This window comes from Corvus brachyrhynchos, unplaced genomic scaffold, assembly GCF_000691975.1.
Source record: "Corvus brachyrhynchos isolate BGI_N302 unplaced genomic scaffold, ASM69197v1 scaffold54, whole genome shotgun sequence".
Classification (NCBI taxonomy): Eukaryota; Metazoa; Chordata; class Aves; order Passeriformes; family Corvidae; genus Corvus; species Corvus brachyrhynchos.
This window is the reverse complement of record NW_008237902.1, coordinates 1,119,458-1,131,809: the sequence shown is the minus strand read 5'-3', so window position 1 is coordinate 1,131,809 and position 12,352 is coordinate 1,119,458. Positions and strand designations below refer to the sequence as shown.

The window sequence follows — 12,352 nt, the reverse complement described above, 5'->3', positions numbered from 1 at the left end:
GAGTGTTCAACTCATGAGCAAAAGCACCTACGCTGAGATAGGCAGATGCTGACGCAGCTGTAATTTCATGAGAAGTTTGGACAGGGAGAGATGAACCAGATGAGGACTTTTGCTCCAAATGGGAAAGGAGAAAACCTCAGTCCCTAGAGATGCTCCCAGAGATAGTCCTAAGGATGAAAACAATGAAGACCCTTTGCTCCCAGGGAAGGAGAAGGGCCTCTGTTTTTGTTTCTGAACGGCTCAACCTTAAAATTGTACCCCAAAAAACTTCAAGCGCGGACCCTCGAAGGCAGTTGCGGGAAAAGCTGCAAGTCGGGGGAAGGGACTCACATGCGAGCAGAGAGACTCCTCTTCCTAAATGGACTGAACAATATTTGGAAGTGGGTGGCTGTCTCGTTGTGATAATGTTTTCATAGCATGAGCAAGAAGAGACTTCTCTTTCTAAATGGACTGAACAAGGTTATTATGGAAGTGGTAAACAGACTGAACATCTCAAGGGTTGTCTTTTTTACATTGTCAGTGGGAGAAGGGAGGAAGGTGGGGGGAGGAGGAGAGTTCTGAAGGTGGTATAATTTTTTTTTCCCTCTTTTAGGTCTGTTAATAAACTTCTTTATATTCTTTCAAGTTTGGTGCCTGCTTTGCATTTCTCTCACAGCAGATAAACAGTAATGAGTATTTTGGACCAAACCACTACAGAGACGTAATCAAAGTACAAAGTTATCTCTGGACCAAGCTTCTCATTCCTCATGCCATGCATACCTTTTCTCTCTCACATTTTCCCATGTTTATTACATTCCTGATCTCTCTGTGGCAAGCTTCACTGGGGAAGATTTCTATTTTCTATACGATTTGAGAGGAAATAGTTTCCTTGCACTAAAAGAATTAGCTGCTCTCTCTCCCTCAATTGTGTGGCTCTTTTCAGCTCAGCTGCTTGAAATCTCTGTTTCCTGAAAATCAGATGGGAAAAAACTAGGAGAAAATGATGGATTTAAATTCAAAGCAACTATTTGCTCAACACAGCTTCATTTATCCCTTAGGCTGAGGTAAGTGTGGCAGCTTCAACTCGCTTAAGGAACACACTTATATGTTCAAAGGTGCTATGAGTCCCTCCTCTCATGGGAATTTTGGCTACAAGCAGCACGTGCATATCAGGACAAAGACTCCTCCTAAATGCATCCTGCAAGTGAATGTTGGTTTAACTGCGAGCCACGGTGCAAATAATGTCAATAATTAAAATAACCATATGTCTTCCAGGTCTCAAACAGCCAGCTACCACAGTTCTCAATGTCCGGGAAGAACAACTCCTTATAAAACTGGTCACAGGCATCAATGTGGGTGAAATTCTGGTTCCCACAGCACATAAGCAGCAACCAAGCACTTTGGAAAAATGTGATCCTAGCTGCAGAGTCCTGGCACAGAGCACTCTTGACCATATGGAAATTGTCCTCTCTGTAAGAAGAGCAGACTTAGAAGTCATGCTGCAGAACCTTCTTGAGCAGAAATATGAATATAAAAAGTGCATAATTACATCTCTTTGTTCTGAAATGAGTTCAGATCCTGGGGTTTGGACAGTGAGAATGAAATGACACTCAGTGGGCAATGAGCTCTTTCCATGCTGCACTGGTGACAATTTCCCTGCAACAAATTATATTCCAGAAAAATTCCATTTTTGATCATGTAAATGCCAAACCCCCATAGATACTATAGTACCTAGCACCATTTTAAAGCAATATAAAATTGTTTGTATACCATTACTGTTTATCCACAATTGTCTGAATAGTCTGCCTGGGCTCAGTGAGGATAAGTTCATCATAATTATCTACAATAACAACAATTAACAACATAATGAGGGATAAACTAAATCACTTCCCATCTGCATCCTATTTAATGTCAGACTTGAGATCCTCAGAATGTGTTACTTCGTTTACATTCATTAATATGATATTGATTCCCTACTGTGCCTTGGATAAATGTACCTGGCTCCATTCTCCCATCTGCTGATCTAACATCATTATTCTATTCGGAGCAATCGTCCTAATTATGCTCATTTGTAGTTCCAGTAGATATCCCTTCCCAACGTGAACAATGAGCAGCACTCTTTGGAAACCAGTCATCTTGCTCATAATAAACCTCCCGGCTCCTAACTATCCCCAAACCCCCAGTGCTGATACCAGCTGAATGGTTGGCCATTTGGTGTTACTGATTAAATGCAAAGCTTACCAATGGTGTATTGGACTGATATTACAGTAGTGATCACAGCCTTTTCTGTCTGTTTTCCTCAACAAGAATTGGATTTTGGCTTTCTGAAAAACATCTTTGGTGGTCTAAGGTGGACCCCTCTTGGTTCCACTCATTGCTGATGGGAGGAGGACAATAATTGACAATAAATGCCCTTGCTGTGTCATTTTATATCAGTAAATGCACTGAGAAAATTCTCTTAGATGAATGGTGAGTGTGTAAGGGCAAGGTGAAAGTCAGAGGAGCTCTGTACTCACTGCAGAGGATCCAGTGACTGGCAGGGAAGGAGCCAATAAGTCTTTCCTTTCAAACAGTCAGCTCTGGGCAGCAGGAACCCTCCTTGCTGCACTGCCATCGAGTGCATGCACCAGTTTGATTACCAGGACTCATTTTGTCTTCCACGCTCAGTGGGCAAGAAAGGAAAACACTCTGTCACTGTTAACTAAACACAGGCAACTGGCCAAATCATTCTCCCTACTGATTGGAGCTCTCTGAGCAGCTGGCAGCAGACCTGGCAGGGAAATGCAGGATGCTCTGCTCTGGAGCAGCAGCGAGGGCTCTGGCTGAGCACCACAGCAAGGGCCTGGCACTTGGGCCAGGCAGCCAAAGGAAGAGCAGGAGGTGGCACAGAGGAGTTTGTCTCACCTTTACTGCTTAGAGACTGGAGAGACCAAGGTACATTCTATGGGAGAATCCAGATCATTGGGAGAGGTTGTGGTAGACATAGATCCCACCTACTGATACACCAGCCTATCACACCTTGCTGTGATAGATGGCTTGATCCGAGATGTGATACATTATTCCTCATTTGTATAAAGAGAGGAATCCATGAGCAGGGGGCAGCCTCGGATCAGACCCACTGGTCACCCCACTGCTTCACTGCACATGATTCTTTCAAAGGGTGAGGATGAAATCATGGCTTCAACAAATCTGAAGGTGACTCAATGGTCAAATGGGTCATGATTTTGCCAGCTACTGAGCTTTTCTCCCATGTTAAAGCTGTTATAACGATCAAAATGTGACAATAATAAGATTGTAGTAAGCTGAACTTTTTACACTTAAATTTTGAAAGTATCTCTAAACTATTTGTTGCTTCTCTGCTGGGTTTGTGACAGTCATTGTATCTGTTAGATTCAACCTTCTAAGCATCTGTACTCAAAAAGTTGTTTCAGAGTAGTGCCTGCACACAAAAGACACAATGCAGGCAGGTCATCTTCATTCCTAAACTCAAAATAATCTCTAAATCCAAAGAACTTTCTTAACACCTTGTCTCTGAGGAGCAGAAACAGGCTGAGGAGCAGGTATTAGCCTCACTTCTGCTACAAGAGCTCCCATTAGCCAGTTAAATGCCACTTAAATCTTCGCAGCAGTTACCTTACTCTCCCTTGCTCAGCCATGTGTGGTGTATATGACTCCACAACACATGTGGACATTATATTCATTTAATTTGACCTTATTTCACTTGCTTTATATCATAGTAGCACTAATTAATATAACTGTATTTAACCTTGCCTTCCCACAAATCCCCTTAAACACAACAAATTATCTCAAAATGTCAGGTGTTTATTTTCCTTCTGTTTAGTCAAAACACTTTACATTCCTGATTAACATTACAAGCTTTATTGTACTTCACCCTGGCTACAAAACATTCAGCAACTGCTTGTATCAAAGGTAAATGACTCTTGTATTCACTAACAGAAGTTTAGGTTTAAGAAGGATGAAAAGGAGATCCCTCAGCTCTAAACTCCTTCTAAACATATTCAATATGCTCCATGTTATGTATATAAGATGGCACATACACAAATATATTTCCTGAAAATAATGGTTCAGTAAAATTACTTGCCACAAGGCCATGGTGCCTCAGAAGGGTTTACAGAAATCATGTCACATAACAAAAATTAATTTCCAAATTGCTCATCACATCCAGAATTTTAAGAACTATGTGGAAAACCTGGACTTAATATAATCATTACAGCAGGCTACAAAAGGAAAAAGTAGAAGTCACCAGCCATGTATACAGAGAGAAGCATGCTGACAGTCCCAGTCCAACCCATTTTCTGGGAGGTTGAAGCTTCAGATTCAGAAATTTAATATCAGATATTTCTGGCAGGGGAGAAAAAAAAATGCAGTGCTGGATTTCCCCCCTTTTTTTTGTTACACTTTCATCCCAGGATTATTTATGTGTAAGAGAGTTCACTCTGCTCACCACCCTTAGCAGCTGCTGCCTTTCAGGTCCCTTAAAAATGTATCTGTTAATAGGGGTTTTCCAACTCCACAGAAATGTGCTCTTGTTGGAGGATGGGCTGCTTATTTGTAAGGAAACATTGAAATCCCAGGAGGAAAATTACCTTAAAGCAATTTCAACTGGTTCCAGATTTTACATTTATTTCTCTACCTGGCTAAAGCATCACAGTGATTGGCTTAAAAGTTTTATGCATGAAAATGCTTCTAAATTGCTCTTCAGTGGTGAGACAACTGCTGTGCTGCTTCCTTATGTGACACTTTTCTATTGCTCTCTACTTTCCACCTAGCTGGTGAACCCACCTGTTGTCTCCTATTAAAGATTTAAGAGGATTCCATGTTATTTTATATTTTTATGATAATGCCTGTTGCTCACCTAAACTAGAATCCTGCTCCAGGGACGTGTTCAGTCAAGCTGGGAGCAGTAAGCTGTAAGTGCTGCAGTTGCAATGTTGCTCATCCTTAACTGAGTAGGACTAAAAATGACTTCCCAGGGAGCTGTAAAGGGTAATAAACATTGCAGTGATGGCGTGCACACTGGCATTGCCAAGAATCTCACTTGCAGTAGCATCACAGGAAACAAAAGTACACCAGCTATACTCTGGGAGAGTCAAATATTTCCAGGGTTGCAGCTGTCTTGCCATCCTCAAATGTTGAAAGTTTCCTTCAATTTTTAGGGTTTTTTTTTTTAGGGGAGCAGAACCCCTGAGGCATTAATTCAAACACTACATTTTCTTGCACTAATGCAAGATTATGGTCTGTGATTTGATGTGTAGAAAGAGTCTTTTTTCCCCTTTCACTCTTTCAAAAGAGAGAATGGACTGGTTCCCCAGGAAAGTGAAGAAAACATTTTCCTGCATAAAGTGTTTTGGCAACATTTAAAGAGGTTTTCTTTTAGCTGGGACGTTTTAACAATGTCACTCATAAAGTAGGTGAAATACCCTCGTGGGCAGTGGACATTATCCAATTTTATGTGACTGCTCAGTGGCTTGTGCTGCCAACAGAGTTACAACTTCCATAAATAATGGTCTTAATTTTTCCAGGTACAGGTGTGGGTTGTAGATGACTGAGTGTTACCCTTCACTATGAATCACAGCATCCACTACTCTGCTTGACTGTGAACAGACATAGACAGATGCTAACACACCTTCACACAGATACAAATCTGGATTTCTCAACACAGCTCCAGACATCACAGCTTTGGCATCAGTTCTACACCCCTCTGAAAAGCTTTGAATTTTCTTCTCATGCAACATTTTAAAACCATTTTTCTTGGGCAATGTGCCAGGCACAAAATGATTTAATCACAGAACCTAAAAAGAGCACTTACAATAACAACTCTCAACATATAAAGGATATTTCCTAATTTATAAATATTTAAAGCGAGCAACACGAGTCACAAATTTGGTGGGTTTTAAGGGCAGAAAGACTATATATATCCTTTTTCCACAGTCTTTGCTACATACCCATGGAAAAATGTAACTGCAATTAATTAATTTAGCTCTCAAGACAAAGCTGGTGTAGCATCTATTATTAGTGAATTTGTCTCTGAAAAAGAACAGCATAGAGAATGAGTTCCTTCTGCACAGAGCAAGTCCCACTCAGAGAGCCAAACACTAATTTCACTACAAGGCTTAAATATATTCTCCTTCTCCCAGGCTATTTCCATTATAGTTTGTAATTTCCTCTCTTATTTTAATACCTCATTTGTTCCAACAAGAAGTTAAACTTCTAACAATAGGAAATTTGTTTCCCTGCTTTACTGGGACTTGATTCTTTCCTGTATTATGAGCTGGATAATTGGTTGTACCTGCTTATGCATTTGCTTTGCACAAGTGAAAATTGAAATAAAAAAATCATAGGTTCTAAATGTGCATGTTCTCATGGCAGTGGGGAAAATTGGCTTATAGGTGAGAGGGGAAAAAAAGATCACTTCTTTTTAAAGGTTAAAAACCACCAAACCACATCCCTGACTCCATCCCTAAGAAAAAAAATAATATTCTCACTAAACACTGACCTGGAAAAGTTCATATCAAAAAAAAAATCACTTGGGAGTAGTGACTGTTCATATACTCATAAGTATTTATATTGGTGATGCTTGATTTTCAAAACAGGCACTAGGTTAGACTGAGAGCTGTGCAGCAGAAAATAAAAACAGAAGAAAAAGGCAATGAATACATTCTGCATACCAGACCAAATTTCTGAAGTTCCCTTCTGCCTTCTCTTCTTAAAACCCAGCAAAGTGAAACATGAGAAAAAAAATGAAAGCTGCTTGAGTAAAAATACATCTCTTTAAAATACGTAAATCCTGTCTGGAAGAAAAATACAGAAAAGAACAGAATTTCTGAAAAATTAAGTGAAAACCTAAACAAATGCCATATAAACACACTAAAGCCTGTAAGAGCAGCTTGCTGAAATATTAAACATGAGTCATAAAAAGCATTCCCAAACATAACAGAAGCAGGATGTCTACCAAAGAATATGCTGAGGCCAGAAATTAAGAAAAGATTAAAGGATCACTCAAGGAAGAACGGGTCAGAGCAGAAATATTAAGTGAGAGATTTACAAGAATGTTCATGAGGCTAATTAGGGAGGTTCCCATGCCAGTTTCTGGTTTCAGTGGGAGAGGAGTTGCCGGCACCTGCTCCCATCAGTCAGTCCTGAGAGCAAACAAATCCAAGAGTCTGTGCAGCCTGGGTAGGAAGCAGAGTTTAAAATTGCAGCCTTGCTGGTTTACAGTCTGATGGTTTTCAAGTATTCTCTTTCCAAGTTCACTGCTATCCTCCATTCTCACAAGCCCACTTCCTACTATTTTACTCTTCAGTGTTTTCTGCCATTTTCTGGTTTTTATCACTCATTTCAAAAAACCAAGAGTCCAATAATGATTTTCTTAACACCATGCAGCATGGAGCCAGAAATACCAAGAAAATTGTCAAAGTAATTTCCCTTAAGATGTTTAAGTTAAGCGTATCCTGTGAAGTTAACAATTTGTAGTTAGGCAGAAGAAAAGTTGGAGTTGACTTACTGAGGCAAGAGGAATGCCAGCCAGATCATCCCTAACAGCTACAAGCCATTGAGTCTCAAGGGCTGTTTTGTTCTTCTTTGAACACCATGAGAATGCAGGGATTTGAGCCTCAGCTGCTTTGCATCACTGCAGCCCCAATGGAACAAGAGGCAGCTCCCAGCAGGCACATCCCTGCGGGCATCCACACGCTTGACTTGCTGCCTTGCCAGCCACCCATCCCACAGCCACTTGCAGTCCCTCAGCCAGCTGAGCCTGGACGTGATGCTCACCTGCACATGAGAGCAGGTTCACTGCCAGGACCTGCTTTTGGATCCCAGCAGCTTTTAGAGAAAAGACAACAGTGAGCGGAAAAGCGACAGCAAAGAAGCATGGGAATGAGAAACAAAACATTACACTGTAGTAAATACCCTGACAATGTTGGTGGGAGCAGTAAACAAAGACCACACACCATATGTCTTCCAGGTGGTGATTTTGATCTTGCTTTTAGTAACATTTTAATCAAGAGGAGCTGAGATCTGATTTACCGCTTATGGTTGGTGAGATCTTTCCTAAGCCTCCTTTGCAAGTCTCTAATTTGATTTGTCCGGATTGCCTGATTTACTTCATCACAAGGATGTTTCCTGACATACACAAGTATGTGGTCTAATTTGAGAGCATGCAATGCTGTAAAACAGTCCTGGCTGTGGAGGGGGATCTCGCCAGAGAAAGGAGTACACAGCCAGGAGTACACTGCTTTAGGAAAAATAAACAGAACTATTATTCTGCGTTTCACTCAGTTTCCTAAATGTGGACAGTAATATTAAGCCTGATGCTGCTATTAAAGACACTTTCAAGGGCATTTCCTGCAGGCTGGTTGCTAGAAATTCAATCTCCTAAGGCTTTTGATGGACATATAAAAACGATTCTGTTGACTCTGCTTTTAATATTCCAGTCTTCGAAATGAGTCACCTGGCTGTGAACAGCTGGCAACTGTGCAGACATCTGCATATGCTTTCACACCAGGCTGACATGAGGGAGATTGATTTCTCTGGACCAAGGAGGAGAGCAATTCTCAGCAGCCTGGCTCAGGGGTGATCACTGGTTCAGATGGACAAATCCTGGCTGTGTTATTCATACTACAAGTGACATAAGGGTTATTTATATGAGCAGAACAAACAGAATCCTCTGGTAGATGGCAGAAGGATTCTTTGCTTTATGACTGAGGTCCAAGATCTGCAAGCTTTTAAAGAAATTGGAATGTACAGCAATGGGGTTTTTGAGTAAAAAAGGGAGAATGAGAGAGGAGAATTCTTCCGGTGTGGACTAGAGGGATCCTATCTCTGCTAGGCTGACAATAAATGCTTTTCCCCTCAAAACAGATTCACATATTAATCACTAGCCTAATGTCTGTTTTTCACCCTTTGTGGAAAACTACAAACCACATTAACTTTGTTCTATATTTCTGTCTTAATTGTACTTTTGATTTTTTAATTGATGTGCCCCTCAGTTTCCCACCCAGTTGTTCGTACACTCTGCAGAAGCATGGTCACTTGGAACCCTTCAGTCCACACAGGATCCTCTCTTTCTGTGTTTTTCCAAGAGCAATACAGATGAAGGGACCCATCCTGTGGACTAAATGAAGCCCCTGATCTCTACTGCCTTTGCTCCAGTGGATGCTTTTTTGGTTTTTTAAAACACAAAATGAAAACTAGAAACAGAGAGACAGTCATGAACTGGTTCTTAATTCTCAGCTTTCAAGTGGGATATACAAAACTGAAAAAGTGCTTCATTAAGGTTATTTTTTCAACTTGGGCTGCCTCCACTACAGGAGAATATCCTTGCATAAAGATCTGCAAACATACACAGGGACTCTGATGTTCACTTCTCTCTTTTCTGAAGTCCATCTCCTAGGGGTGTCCCACCCACCCCATTCCTACATGTATTTTCATAGAAACAATTGGTTCCTTATTTTTCATTTTACTTTGGGGAAAGGGCCTTACTTATGTCTGGATTAATGGACTACATATTTCACAGCATTTTTTTTTTCTCCAATTAATATGAAAACTTTTCTGGGGAATGTTTTGCAAAGCTGTTTCATCAGATCTGCAGCATATTACTGAATCTTAGCAATTTAGAGTGAGAAAAAATCTATTCAGCTTCTGCCATTGTAAAAAACCAAAAGAATGGATAAACTGGCCAACCACAGGTAACACAAGTTTTCTCCTTTAAAGTGGTTCATGTGGCTGTTTTGTTTCACATTTCTCTGTACAAAGAGGCAACTTGCTTAAAAAAATTCATGTTCTCTAAAAACATAGCACATGTATTGGCTTCTCATTTTGAGGTGCTGAAAGGTGCTATTGCATAAGAGATTTGGGGCAGCAAGCAGCAGGCAAGAGGCACTGCATTTATATTTTAATTAGCTCATGGTAGGAGTTTCTTTAGAGGTTACTAAATTACTATTTGTCCACCTACATTATTAAAATTTTGTGTCTTTCCGTTTCAAGGACTCTTTGTACCTCCTGAAAACTGTATTGCTGCAATTGCATATCATTTTTAAATAATGTTCTTAAATAATCCAAAGTGATCATTTTATAAATCTGTTGAGCCAATTTTAATTATAGGACTTTAGGAATCAAACAAGTTAAGATTCTGGGAAAGTACTATTTTAGTCACAAAGAAAGCCCTCTACAACTTGCCTAATTTCATAAATCTTCTTCATTTGTGGGCTTCTTAAATACATTTTCAGCAATTGTGTTCTTTCCTCAAAATAAATTCTTAAATTGTCATGTTCTGTGAAAAAACCCCCACTGTTTTATTAATACCCTATTTCACATCACACTGATTATGTTAATAAGAATAAATATTTTTACATAAATACATACCTCTGGGGTTTTTTTGCTACAGTGAGAATACATTGGAATCCTGAGAAATTTCTAATTTCTGGAAGAATTAATACACTAAAGGAATGTGAAATCTTTGAAGTAAACTAATGGTAGGGGTAGGTACTTCACTAACATGTATGGATGTGTTGCACAGAACCTTCCAATAAGACAATGAACATGGAAAACCTGGAAATGCAGTCATTTTGCAAATGATTTCTAATGTGCTGGGGTTTTTTCTGGTATTGATTTATTCCCATCCATTTGCCAGTGCAGAGATATAACCACCATGAAACTCTTCAGCATTTGATTGCTGGTTTGCTCCTGGAGGATTTGTGTACCTGCCAGTGCCAGTATTGATGCTGCTGGCAGCTCCAGGAACAAAAGGAAGGATTCTGGCAGAAACATTTACTCTTCTGTGGCAAGACACTTACCAGGACTGACAGGCATGCAATGCTGAGGCTGCTCATGCTCCACTCAATACATAGTTTTCTATGAGAAGAAGCTGGAGCATTAATGAGATATTAATGTTGTTAAGTGTGGGCATGAGCCTAATGGCTTCACACTGGAGCAAGCAGTTGGATTCACTGAGCCCAGTGAGGTTGCTTCACTGAGACTGAATCCAAATGAAACTTCCCCTTCAAGTTATTGTGTCCTTGCATTCTGATAGAAATGAGGAAAAAGAGTTTGCAAAATCTTACCCTGATTTTATTGCCCAGAGATCTCAGTGGTTTGGGAATTTTTTCCTGTTTGAGGGTTACTAAAGTGTTTTAAAGCCCGAGAATATGTTTTCTTCTTACTTTTCAATTGGAGAGCATAGATTCATAGAACCATTTAGGTTGGAAAAGCCCTCTAAGATCCAGCTGTAAACCCAGCACTGCCAAGGGCACCACTAAGCCATGTCCCCAAGTGACACATCTACACATCTCTTAAATCCCTTCAGGATTGGTGACTCAGCCACTTCTGTGGGGAACCTCTCCCAGGGCTTGACCCCCTTCTCTGTGAAGAGATTTTTCCTAATATCCCGTCTAAACCTCCCCTGGGAACAACTTGAGGCTGTTTCTCCTGTTGCTTGTTACCTGGGAGAAAAGACCAACCCCCACCTGGCTCCCCTCAGGGAGCTGTAGAGAGTGAGAAGGTGCCCCCTGAGCCTCCTTTTCTCAAGGCTCAGCCCCCTCAGTTGCTCCTCATCAGACTTCTGTTCCAGACCCTTCCCCAGCTCCCTTGCCCTTCTCTGGACCTGCTGTAGAACCTCAATGTCTTTCCTGGAGTGAGGGGCCCAAAACCAACCCAGGATTCAAGGCGGCCTCCCCAGTGCCCAGTGCAGGGGGATGGTCTCCTCCCTAGGCCTTCGTAGTATAGAGCCACAAATCCTGAAATAGATGCTTTAACACATGAATAGTTTTCCAAATTGGAAATCATGGATTCCTGGTGAGCATCCTACCCCAGTGTACTCACAACGTGGACTTTATTACCCCAGAGTCACTGATCATGATTGTAGCTGCACAATAGCCATAAGTCAGAGAACAGCCTTATGTTGATGGCTGAGCCACTGAAAATGATGGGTTTAATGACTAGTTTATTTTAGAAAGGAAGAAAATGCCCTTTATGTCATGTAAATGACTTAGAGAAATACTGCAAATGGCATTGGACATTTACAAACTCATTATGATAATGGAAATCTCAAATAACTTGTAAGAGAGTTCCACAAGCCACACTGCTGTATTTGGCATGATGATAAACTTCATAACAATTTATTGATTGTTTCTCTTTTCCTGTTTTTCGTGAAATTCATCATGTATAGTTGCAGCAGCAAAACATTAAGAGGCAATGCAGTTTAAATTATTTTACAGAGGACCAAAATGTCTTGATTTATACCTTTTATCATTGTAGCAGAACTAGATGTACTGGATTCTTAAAACAGCCTCTAGAACTCTGCCTCTGAAATAGATTGCTCAATTAAAAAGACTTACCTTTTTTACAAAAAATG

At 40.5% G+C, this 12,352-nt stretch overlaps 1 protein-coding gene across 1 annotated transcript in view; it reads right to left on the bottom strand.

The window, feature by feature from the left end:
• TRPC7 (transient receptor potential cation channel subfamily C member 7) overlaps positions 1 to 12,352 on the bottom strand; it is a 75,047-nt gene that overhangs the window by 54,008 nt on the left and 8,687 nt on the right.